Source organism: Pristiophorus japonicus, chromosome 4, assembly GCF_044704955.1.
Source record: "Pristiophorus japonicus isolate sPriJap1 chromosome 4, sPriJap1.hap1, whole genome shotgun sequence".
Classification (NCBI taxonomy): Eukaryota; Metazoa; Chordata; class Chondrichthyes; family Pristiophoridae; genus Pristiophorus; species Pristiophorus japonicus.
The window spans coordinates 159,794,114-159,806,676 of NC_091980.1; the positions used below are offsets into that span (position 1 = coordinate 159,794,114).

Sequence of the window (12,563 nt, forward strand, 5' to 3'; positions counted from 1 at the left end):
CCTCATTACTAAAGTGAATAAATACAGTCAGTTTACAGACACCCTGAACTGTGGCGTACATCTTAAGGCAGGGGCGGGCTTACCTGTGCAACGGTTTATTTTAGGACATGCTGATTTGTTCTGCAAAAATGGCCACCATGCTCCACCCTTTGCCTATGATTGATCCCCTTGGAGGATAAGCCACACCCTGAAGTTTCACAGGAATGTGTCACTGGAACCACCCATCTACGGTCTCACTGACTTTCCACTTTGACTTCCTGAAGCGACTGAGGACAGAGCTCCCCAGAAGACAGCAAGGGCCAGCTGAAGTGCCTTACCCCAGTCCGAGTACATCCCTCCTCCCCCCCCACCCCCTCCCCACCATAGGTGGGGCAGGCATTGTGTACGGATTGTTAACAGGTTTATTGGGTATGAAGTGACTTTGTTGTGACATCTGGATATCATGCGCTTCAACGATGTCCCTTGTAGGGGGTTGGAAGAACATGATCCATCTTCCCTAGATTCCCTCTCTCCCCTCCGATCCCGCCGCCGCACCCCCCCCCCCACCCGCAGTCGCTCTTCCTCTCCCCCCACCCAGTCTCTCTCTCTCTCCCCCCTAGCCTCTCTCTCTCTCTCCCCACAGCCTCTCTCTCACTCTCCCCCAGACTCTCTCTCTCTCCCAGTCTCTCTCTCTCTCCCCCCATCCTCCCGCCCCCAAGCCTCTCTCTCTTCCCCCAGCCTCTCTCTCTCTCTCCCCCCAGTCTCTCTCTCTCTCTCTCTTTCACTCTTGGCTCCCCACCGCTTCTTTGCTCGTTGCTCTCCATCCCAGGCCCCAGAGGGCGAGGGGGGTGGGTGAGAGGGTGAGGGAGGTGGGTGAAAGGGTGAGGGTGGTGGGTGAGAGGGGGAAGGGGTGGGTGAGAGGGGCAGGGGGTGGGTGAGGCGGGTGGGTGAGAAAGGGAGGGGGCTGGGAGATGGGGGTTGAGAGGGGGTGGGGGTGGGTGAGAGGGGGAGAGGGGTGGGTGAGAGGGCGAGGGGATGGGTGAGAGGGAAAGGGGGTGGGGGAGAGGGCGAGGGGGGGGTGGGTGAGAGGGGGTGGGTGAGAGGATGAGGGGGTGGGAGAGGGAGGTGGGTGAGAGGGGGTGGGTGAGAGGGTGATAGGGCAAGCTGGGTGGGTGAGAGGACGAGGGGGTGGAACTGAGGGAGGTGGGTGAGAGGATGAGGAGTGTGGGTGCGAGGGGGTGGGAGAGAGGGGGGTGGGTGAGAGGAGGGTGGGAGAGAGGGGGAGGGGTGAGAGGGGGAGGGTGAGAGGGGGAGGGTGAGAGGTGGAAGGGGCGGGTGAGAGGGGGAGGGGATGAGAGAGATGGTGGTGAGAGGGGGTGGGGGTGGGTGAGAGGGTGAGGGGGTGGGTGAGAGGGCGAGAGGGGTGGGTGAGAGGGAGTGGGAAAAGGGGAGTGGGAGAAGGAGGATGGGAGAGAGGGGGGTGGGAGAGAGGATGAGCGGGGTGGGAGAGAGGGGGAGGGGGAGGGGGGAGAGAGAGGGGGAGGGGTAGGGGTTGGGGGTGAGGGGGTGGGTGAGAGGGGATGGGAGAGAGGGGGAGAGGGGAGTGGGAGAGTGGGTGAGCGGGGTGGGAGAGAGGGGGAGGGGGAGGGGGAGTGGGAGAGTGGGTGAGCGGGGTGGGAGAGAGTGGGGTGGGAGAGAGGGGAGTGGGAGAGTGGGTGAGCGGGGTGGGAGAGAGGGGAGTGGGAGAGTGGGTGAGCGGGGTGGGAGAGAGGGGGAGGGGGAGGGGGAGGGGGTGGGAGAGAGGGGGAGGGGTAGGGGTTGGGGGTGAGGGAGTGGGTGAGAGGTGGTGGGAGAGAGGGGAGTGGGGGAGAGGGGGTGGGTCGCGGTGGGTGAGAGGGGGGTGGGTAAGGGGGCTGGGAGGGTTGGGTGAGAAGGGGGTGGGTAAGGGGGCTGGGAGAGAGAGGGGTGGAGAAGAGGTGGGTGAGAGGGCTAGTACCAAGGTCGGAGCTCACTGCAGGCGTGTTCCCTGGATTGCCAATCTTATTATAGCAGAGCCGCCAAGCCACTGCTCTCCTCACGTCGCCCTTCCCAGTAAGTAAACTGTTACATCCTCACTGTTTCATTGTTTGCCTATGTTATTTAAATGGCTTTGTTTTACCTTTAAAGCGTAACTAGATGTGGAGAGAACGAGTTGGATGTGATGGGACTGCCATTGTGTAGGTGCCCCTGCCTTATCAAACTGCTGTTCATATTATGATCATATCCAGCGGTGTGAACCACCTTTGGAATTGCTGGAACATTCTGGAAACCTGAGTGTCAGTACTGCTTCAGGCTATGTGACCCATGCACATGCCCAGACTGACCTCTTCAGGCTATAGAATTGTAAAGTCCTGTTCCTGCAGTACAGATTCACACGAGGCACATACTGAAGTCAAGGTCAGTCAGGACCTGCACCTTTATTACACAGCTCTCGAATGCCTCACTTGCCTGAGACCTGACCTTATATACCTGTCTGGGATAGGTATCCAGTGTCTGCTGCAAGTGCACCCCTGGTGGTAAGGTAAGCTAGTGGTTACAGGTCATCTCTAGTTACAGTCATGTATAGCATGGTAAGATACAGTTATGTACAGTAGTGTCAGATGCATGACATCACCCTCCCCCAAGGTCTTATTGTCTTTATAGGTTCAGTCTCTCAGGTGGTCTATGCTTTCGCGTGGAGCGTCTTAGTTGTGGTTCAGTTGTTTGCCTTGGTGCCTGTTTTTCTTTCGGTGTGATTGCTGGTATCTCGCCTGGGTTGTCTGTTTCGTTCAGTATGATTGTTGGTGTCTCGCCTGGGCTGTCTGTTGGGATTGCCCTTTCCTCAGGTTGTTCCCTCTGTCTGTCCACCAGGTGTGATGTGAGTTCCACATTGTAGTCTGCTTCTGGTTCAGCAGTGTTGTTGGTAAATCTACTTTTTACTTGGTCTACATGCCTCTGGCAGGTTTGGCCATTGTCCATTTGTACCACCAGTAGCCTGTTTCCTTCCTTGCCTGTTACTGTCCCTGCAAGCCATTTGGGACCCCTGCCATAGTTCAGCACAAACACTTTGTCCCCTATCTCATTCCACCTCCCTCCTCGAATTTCGGTCATGGTACTCGGTTAGCTTATGGCGCTTTGCCTCAATGATTTCATGCATGTCTGGGAGGATTAATGAGAGCATTGTCTTTAAGGTCCATTTCATCAATAGTTGCATGAGGGTAACTCCAGTCAATGAATGCGGACGAGATCTGTATGCCAGCAGCAGTCGCGACAGGCGGCCCTGCAGCGTGGGACCTTGGATTTTGAGCATGCCTTGCTTAATGATCTGCACTGCTCGCTCCGCTTGGCTGTTGGAGGCCGGCTTGAACGGTACCGTCCTATCGTGATTTATGCCATGGTCACTCATAAAATCTTAGAATTCTGCACTGGTGAAGCACGGACCATTATCACTGACCAGTATGTCAGGAATGCCGTGCGTTGCGAACATGGTTTCAAGGCTCTCCACAGTGGTGGAGGTGGTGCTCGAGTTTAAAATGATGCATTCGATCCACTTTGAAAATGCATCTACAACTACGAGGAACATTTTGCCCATGAATGGGTCCGCATAGTCTACGTGCACCCGCGACCACGGTTTGGTGGGCCAGGGCCAGGGGCTCAGGGGGGCCTCCCTGGGGGCATTACTGAGTTGGGCACAAATGGTGCATGGTCGGACGCAGAGCTCCAAGTCTGCGTCAATGCCAGGCCACCAGACGTGGGATCTAGCTATGGCCTTCACGAGAACAATCCCCGGGTGCTCGAGGTGGAGCTCCCGGACAAATGCCTCTCTGCCTCGTAGAGGCATAACTACTCGGCTGCCCCACATCAGACAGTCTGTTTGTAGTGACAGCTCATGCATGCGCCTATGGAAAGGTTTGATCTCCTCGGGGCAGGCATCGCGAGCCTCTGCCCAGGCACCAGTTAGGACACATCTTTTTACTAGGGATAACGTGGGGTCGCTGGTCGTCCAGGCTCTGATTTGGCGAGCTGTCATGGGCACACCTGTGGGCTCAAAGGCATTGATTGCCATAACTATCTCACAGTCCTGTTCATTAGACCCTTCCGTGGTCGCCAGGGGTAGCCTGCTAAGCACGTCGACACAGTTGTCTGTGCCTGGTCTGTGCCTTATGGTGTAATCGTAAGAGGCCAGCATGAGTGTCCACCGTTGAATGCACGCCGAGGCGTTGGCGTTTATTGCCTTGCTCTCGGATAGCAGGGACGTGAGGGGCTTGTGGTCGGTTTCTAATGAGAACTTGGCCCCGAAAAGATATTGGTGCATCTTTTTGACACCGTACACGCACGCGAGCGCCTCCTTCTCCACCATTCCGTACCCGCGCTCCGCCCGCGAAAGTGACCTGGAGGCATAAACTATGGGTTGTAATTTACCCGCACTATTGACATGTTGTAAAATGCACCCGACCCCATACGCTAACGCATCACATGTAAGAACTAGCTTTTTATCTGGATCAAAGAAAGCCAAAACACTGTTGGAACACAGAAGGTTGCGTGCCTTATTGAAGACCCGTTCCTGGGCGTCTCCCCAAAACCAATCTTTCTGAGTAGCATATGGAGAGGCTCCAGCAGCGTGCTTAAGTTCTGCATAAAGTTCCCAAAGTAATTGAGTAGCCCGAGAAAGGCGCGCAGTTCTGAGACATTTCGGGGCCTGGGTGCCAGGCGAATTGCTTCGGTTTTGGACTCTTTTGGGCGGATTCCATCAGCGGCAATCCTTCTGCCCAAAAATTCAACATCGGGCGCGAGAAACAGGCACTTGGATTTCTTAACTCTTAGGCCTACCCGATCCAACCACTTTAGTACTTCCTCCAAATTGCGGAGATGGGAGTCGGTGTCCCTGCCCGTGATAAGTATGTCATCTTGAAATACAATTGTCCCCGGGATGGACTTGAGCAGACTCTCCATGTTGCACTGGAATATAGCAGCTGCCGACCTGATGCCGAATGGGCATCGATTGTACATGAAAAGGCCTCGATGTGTGTTGATGGTGGTGAGTAGCTTAGACTCGTCGGTCAATTCTTGCGTCATATACGCAGATGCGAGATCTAGTTTTGAGAAAAGTTTTTCCCCAGCCAATGTGGCAAATAAGTCCTCCGCTCTGGGCAGCGGGTATTGGTCCTGTAGGGGGACTCTGTTTATGGTAGATTTGTAGTCCCCACAGATTCATACGGATCCATCAGGCTTCATGACGGGGATGATGGGACTTGCCCAGTCGCTAAATTCCACAGGTGATATAATGCCTTCCCGCAGAAGCCTGTCCAGTTCATGTTCAATCTTTTCCCTCATCACATAGGGCACAGCTCTAGCCTTGTGATGGAACGGTCTGGCATCCTGTGTGATGTAGATTTTGACTTTAGCCCCTTTGAAGGTGCCCACACCTGGCAGAAAGAGATGTTCAAATTGACTTAGAACTGTTGAGCAGGAGATCAGTTCCTCTGACGACATGGCGTGAACATCATCCCATTTCCAGTTTAGTTTTGCCAGCCAGCTTCTCCCCAGCAGTGCTGGGAGATCTCTGGGGACAATCCACAGGGGAAGTCGGTTCACTGTCCCTTTGTGTGTGACTGAGAGCATAGCGCTGCCAAGGACTGGGATGATTTCTTTTGTATAGGTCCTTAGTTTGGTGTCAACCCTTGTGAGCTTTGGTCTGTCTCGTTTGTGCAGCCACAGCTGTTCAAATTGTTGAGCGCTCATGAGAGACTGACTCGCTCCCGTATCCAGCTGCATGTTGACGGGTATCCCGTTGAGTGGGACCCTCATCATTATTGGAGGTGTCTTGTTGTAAGAGCAGTGGCCATTGATCGTGTTGACCCGCTGTACCTCGGTGTCCCGGGTACTGTCCCCATCATCATCTGGTCCGCTTTCCGACCCTTCCGATTCGTATATCAACCGAGCTGCCGTTTTTCTGCACATGCGGGCCAGATGCACTATATAGTCGTAGTTTCAGCAAACAGCATGCTGAAATCAACACCCCCTTGATGAGTGCCTTCCCCCACATCTCCAGCACAGACCGCTTCCATTGTTTCCAAAGGATGAGCTGCGTCTGGCTGATCTCTCTTGAGCTTCTCTCAGTTTGTAGTTGATTGCTCGCATTGTGGGTTGATGAGGTGTGAACGGCCATTCATGTGGCCCTTGATGGCTTCTGCCACCACTGCCTGCTGTTGAGGGCCTGCTCTCCTGCTTTTGTCTGTGTGTGGGGGTAATGGCTTGTTTCACGCTGTGAACCCCTTGTTCCAATGTTTCGTTAGTTGTTTTACCCGCAGTGTAGATCAACCTCGTTTCTTCTTCTCCTGCCAAGAATGTCTGTGCAACCAGTGCTGCCGCCTCTAGGGTCAAGTTCTTGGTCTCTATGAGCTTTCGGAATATGCCTGCGTGGTCTATTCCCACAATAAAAAAGTCTCTCAGTACTTCTCTCCTTAGTTCATCGGAAAACTCACATAAGCTAGCCAACCTCCAAAGTTCCGCCACGAAGTCGGGTATGCTCTGGCCCACACAGCATCTGTAGTTGTAGAACCTGTGTCTGGCCATATGTAGGCTGCTCGCTGGCTTCAGGTGGTCTCTTACCAGTGTGCTCAATTCTTCAAATGACTTGCTTGCTGGTTTCTCGGGTGCCAGCAGGTCTTTCATTAAGGCGTATGTTTTCGAGCCACAGCTGGTCAAGAGATGGGCTCTTCACTTGTCTGCCTTATCGTCGCCTAACCAGTCTTTTGGTTACAAAGCTTTGCTGGAGCCTTTCTATAAAGTCCTCGCAATTATCTCCAGCATTGTATTTTTCATCTGAGCCGTTGGTCGCTATTCTGTGGATTCTGTAATCCCGTAACTCGTCGCCACTGTAAAGTCCTGTTCCTGCAGTACAGATTCACACGAGGCACATACTGAAGTCAAGGTCAGTCAGGACCTGCATCTTTATTTCACAGCTCTCGAATGCCTCACTTGCCTGAGACCTGTCCTTATATTCCTGTCTGGGACAGGTATCCAGTGTCTGCTGCAAGTGCACCCCTGGTGGTAAGGTAAGCTAGTGGTTACAGGTCATCTCTAGTTACAGTCATGTATAGCATGGTAAGATACAGTTATGTACAGTAGTGTCAGATACATGACAAGAATCATAGAAATTTGTAGCACGGAAGGAGGCCATTTCAGCACATTGTGTCCGCGCCGGCCGACCAAGAGCTATCCAGCCTAATCCCACTATCCAGCTCTTGGTCCATAGCCCTGTAGGTTACGGCACTTTAAGTGCATATCCAAGTACTTTTTAAATGTGGTCAGGGTTTCTGCCTCGACCACCCTTTCAGGCAGTGAGTCCCAGACCCCCACCACCCTCTGGGTGAAGAAATTTCCCCTCAAATCTCCTCTAAACCTCCTACACAGAAAACATAGAAACATAGAAAATAGGTGCAGGAGTAGGCCATACGGCCCTTCGAGCCTGCACCACCATTCAATAAGATCACAGCTGATCATTCACCTCAGTACCTCTTTCCTGCTTTCTCTCCTTACCCCTTGATCCCTTTAGCCGCAAGGGCCATATCTAACTCTCTCTTGAATATATCCAATCAACTGGCATCAACAACTCTCTGCGGTAGGGAATTCCACTGGTTAACAACTCTCTGAGTGAAGAAGCTTCTCCTCATCTCAGTCCTAAATGTCTTACCCCTTATCCTAAGACTGTGTCCCCTGGTTCTGGACTTCCCCAACATCAAGAACATTCTTCCTGCATCTAACCTGTCCAGTCCCGTCAGTATCTTATATGTTTCCATGAGATCCCCTCTCATCCTTCTAAACTCCAGTGTATAAAGGCCCAGTTGATCCAGTCTCTCCTCATACGTCAGTCCAGCCATCCCTGGAATCAGTCTGGTGAACCTTCGCTGCACTCCCTCAATAGCAAGCACGTCCTTCCTCAGATTAGGAGACAAAAACTGAACACAATATTCCAGGTGAGGCCTCACCAAGGCCCTGTACAATTGTAGTAAGACTTCCCTGCTCCTATACTCAAATCCCCTAGCTATGAAGGCCAACATGCAATTTTCCTTCTTCACCGCCTGCTGTACCTGCATGCCAACTTTCAATGACTGATGAACCATGACGCCCAGGTCTCGTTGCACCTCCCCTTTTCCTAATCTGCCGCCATACAGATAATATTCTGCCTTCGTGTTTTTGCCACCAAAGTGGATAACCTCACATTTATCCACATTATACTGCATCTGCCATGCATTTGCCCTCTCACCTAACCTTCCAAATCACCCTGCAGCCTCTTAGCATCCTCCTCACAGCTCACACCACCACCCAGTTAGTATCATCTGCAAACTTGGAGATATTACACTCAATTCCTTCATCCAAATCATTAATGTATATTGTAAAGAGCTAGGGCCCCAGCACTGAGCCCTGCGGCACTCCACTAGTCACTGCCTCCCATTCCGAAAAGGACCCGTTTATCACGACTCCCTGCTTCCTGTCTGCCAACCAATTCTCTATCCACGCCAGTACATTACCCCCAATACCATGTGCTTTGATTTTGCATACCAATCTCATATGTGGGACCTCGTCAAAGGCCTTTTGAAAGTCCAAATACACCACATCCACTGGTTCTCCCTTGTCCACTCTACTGGTTACATCCTCAAAAAATTCCAGAAGATTTGTCAAGCATGATTTCCCTTTCATAAATCCATGCTGACTTGGACCGATCCTGTCACTGCTTTCCAAATGCGCTGCTATTACATCTTTAATGATTGATTCCAACATTTTCCCCACTACTGATGTCAGGCTAACTGATCTATAATTCCCTGTTTTCTCTCTCCCTCCTTTTTAAAAAAGTGGTGTTACATTAGCTACCCTCGAGTCCATAGGAACTGATCCAGAGTCGATAGACTGTTGGAAAATGATCACCAATGCATCCACTATTTCTAGGGCCACTTCCTTAAGTACTCTGAGATACAGACAATCAGGCCCCGGGGATTTATCCGCCTTCAATCCCATCAATTTCCCAAACACAATTTCCCACCTAATAAGGATATCTTTCATTTCCTCCTTCTCACTAGACCCTCGGTCCCCTAGTACATCCAGAAGTTTATTTGTGTCTTCCTTTGTGAAGACAGAACCAATGTATTTGTTCAATTGGTCTGCCATTTCTTTGTTCCCCATTATAAATTCACCTGAGTCCGACTGCAAGGGACCTACATTTGTCTTCAATAATCTTTTTCTCTTCACATATCTATAGAAGCTTTTGCAGTCAGTTTTTATGTTCCCGGCGAGCTGCCTCTCGAAACCTATTTTCCCCCTCCTAATTAAACCCTTTGTCCTCCTCTGCTGAATTCTAAATTTCTCCCAGTCCTCAGGCTTGCTGCTTTTTCTGGCCAGTTTATATGCCTCTTCCTTGGATCTAACACTATCCTTAATTTCCCTTGTTAGCCACGGTTGAGCCACCTTCCCTGTTTTATTTTTACTCCAGACAGGGATGTACAATTGTTGAAGTTCATCCATGTGATCTATAAATGTTTGCCATTCCCTATCCACCGTCAACCCTTTAATTATCATTTGCCAGTCTATTCTAGCCAATTCACTCCTCATGCCATCGAAGTTAGCTTTCCTTAAGTTCAGGACCCTAGTTTCTGAATTAACTGTGTCACTCTCCATCTTAATAAAGAATTCTACCATATTATGGTCACTCTTCCCCAAGGAGCCTCGCACAACAAGATTGCTAATTAGTCCATTCTCATTACACATCACCCAGTCTAGGATGGCCAGCTCTCTAGTTGGTTCCTCGACATATTGGTCAAGAAAACCATCCCTAATACACTCCAGGAAATCCTCCTCCACCGCATTGCTACCAGTTTGGTTAGCCAATCTATATGTAAATTAAAGTCGTCCAGGATAACTTCTGTACCTTTATTGCACACATCCCTTATTTCTTGTTTGATGCTGTCCCCAACCTCACTACTACTGTTTGGTGGTCTTTACACAACTCCCACCAGCGTTTTCTGCCCTTTGGTATTCCGTAGCTCCACCCATACCAATTCCACATAATCCAGGCTAATGTCCTTCCTCACTATTGCATTAATTTCCTCTTTAACCAGCAACGCCACCCCGCCTCCTTTTCCCTTTTGTCTATCCTTCCTAAATGTTGAATACCCCTGGATGTTGAGTTCTCAGCCTTGGTCACCCTGGAGCCATGTCTCTGTGATGCCAATTACATCATATCCATTAACTGCTATCTGCGCAGTTAATTCATCCACTTTATTTCGAATACTCCTCGCATTGAGGCACAGAGCCTTCAGGCTTGTCTTTTTAACACACTTTGCCCCTTTAGAATTTTGTTGTAATGTGGCCCTTTTTGTTTTTTGCCTTGGGTTTCTCTGCCCTCCACTTTTACTATTCTCCTTTCTATCTTTTGCCTCTGTCTCCCTTTTATTTCTCTCTACCTCCCTGCATAGGTTCCCATGCCCCTGCCATATTAGTTTAACTCCTCCCGAACAGCACTAGCAAACACTCCCCCTAGGTCATTGCTTCCGGTCCTGCCCAGGTGCAGACCGTCCAGTTTGTACTGGTCCCACCTCCCCCAGAATCGGTTCCAATGTCCCAGGAATTTGAAACCCTTCCTTCTGCACCACTCCTCAAGCCAAATATTCATCTGAGCTATCCTGCGATTCCTACTTTGACTAGCACGTGGCACTGGTAACAATCCTGAGATTACTACTTTTGAGGTCCTACTTTTTAATTTAGATCCTAGCTCCCTAAATTCATCTTGTAGGACCTCATCCTGTTTTTTACCTGTATTGTTGGTACCTATATGCACTACGACAACTGACTGTTTACCCTCCCTTTTCAGAACGTCCTGCACCCGCTCCGAGACATCCTTGACCCTTGCACCAGGGAGGCAACATACCATCCTGGAGTCTCGGTTGCGGCCGCAGAAACGCCTATCTATTCCCCTTATAATTCAATCCCCCATCACTATAGCTCTCCCACTCTTTTTCCTGCCCTCCTGTGCAGCAGAGCCAGCCACGGTGCCATGAACTTGGCTGCTGCTGCTCCCCCCTGATGAGTCATCCCCCTCAAGAGTACCCAAAGCGGTGTATCTGTTTTTAATCTATGCCCCCTGGTTGTGGACCCTCTGTTACTGGGAATAGGTCCTTCCTATCCACTCTTTCTAGGCCCTTCAAAATGTTATACACCTCAATAAGGTCTCCCCTCAGCCTCTTCTGTTCCAAAGAAAACAACCCCAGCCTAGCCAATCGTTCCTCATAGCTAAAATTCTCCAGTCCAGGCAACTTCCTCGTAAATCTATGTGACCAGTGGATACTCCAACACTGACTGGTCTCAGATCAGTATGCACAATTTAACTGCATCTTATATCATTTCAGGGAAGTTAAATAACATTTACATTGTTCGTCTTATGATCAGTCACTCAAAAATCAGTTTGTATCTCTACAAATTGTGCAGCATAACTGTCCCATAAAATAGTTATTTGAGACTGGAGTTGGAACTGGGACAAGGGTTGTCAGAGTGAGACTGAAGCAGGCATTGGGATTGGGCCTGAGACAGTGCCATTTGAGCCAGAGCTGTTTGTTTCACAGCCCTCGCAGAGAGCTTTTGCTGCAAACGGTGATATCAGAGACCCAAAACAGATACCGCGGATGCTGGAAATCGGAAATAAAAACAGAAAATGCGGGAAACACTCAGCGGGTCAGGCGGCATCGGTGGAGAAAGAAACAGAGTTAACGTTTCAGGCCGGTGACCCTTCGTCAGAACTGACCAGAGCCCATCAGCTGCACAGATAGAACATTTCGAGAGCCAATGAAAGAGTTTAGGCGGAGCTCCGAGGAGAAGGTAACGCAGCGAGAGGGAAGAGGGATGGACTCACACATTTAAAAATCTAGCTGAGGAACTTACTTCACAACTCCTCAGTGCCCCCTCAGTGATGTTGAATCTGTTTCGGTACCGTTGACCCGAGCCTGCTGACCAACACGTTCTCGCCGATAGCTCCAACTGAGCATCGCCTCCAGTTTTAACGGGTCATAATCTCTTCATGTTGCAACATCCTCACATTTTGTCCCGTTGTTGTGAAATTGTGCTGAGATGCATCAGCTGGACTGCGGGGATAGGAACTGGTCGACTGTCCTTCACTTGGTGTCCTGCTGTGACGTCGTTGCACTGGGGGACATCCTGTACTGGGTTGCCATGACTTGTTGGGAGTGTTCCATTCTATTTGAGAGTCCTTTCCTGTGTCCCTGTCCATGTGGGGGAGTTATCAGCTCTGACTTCTGCTAGTTATATTAAAAAAAACACCCATCAGTGATCATCCCTGGTCAGCCCATCTATTGGTTATGCGTTGCCACCCCAGGCACATCCATACCTCCTTGAATACGTCTGAAGAGGCGAGGGCCCAGGTGCAGCAGGGGCCAGACACAGTGCGATATGTGAGCGCGCTAGGTCCGTGCAGCAGAGCTGGTCTCCAGTCGTCTTGGTTAATCCTTGCCACTGGACCAAGACCTAGCTCTTGTGAAGCTCGTGTGGTGGCTGGGAGG

General features: G+C 50.7%; 1 protein-coding gene across 1 annotated transcript in view; it reads right to left on the reverse strand.

The window, feature by feature from the left end:
* LOC139262707 (EEF1A lysine methyltransferase 3-like) overlaps positions 1–12,563 on the reverse strand; it is a 53,463-nt gene that overhangs the window by 12,712 nt on the left and 28,188 nt on the right. The window lies entirely within an intron of this gene.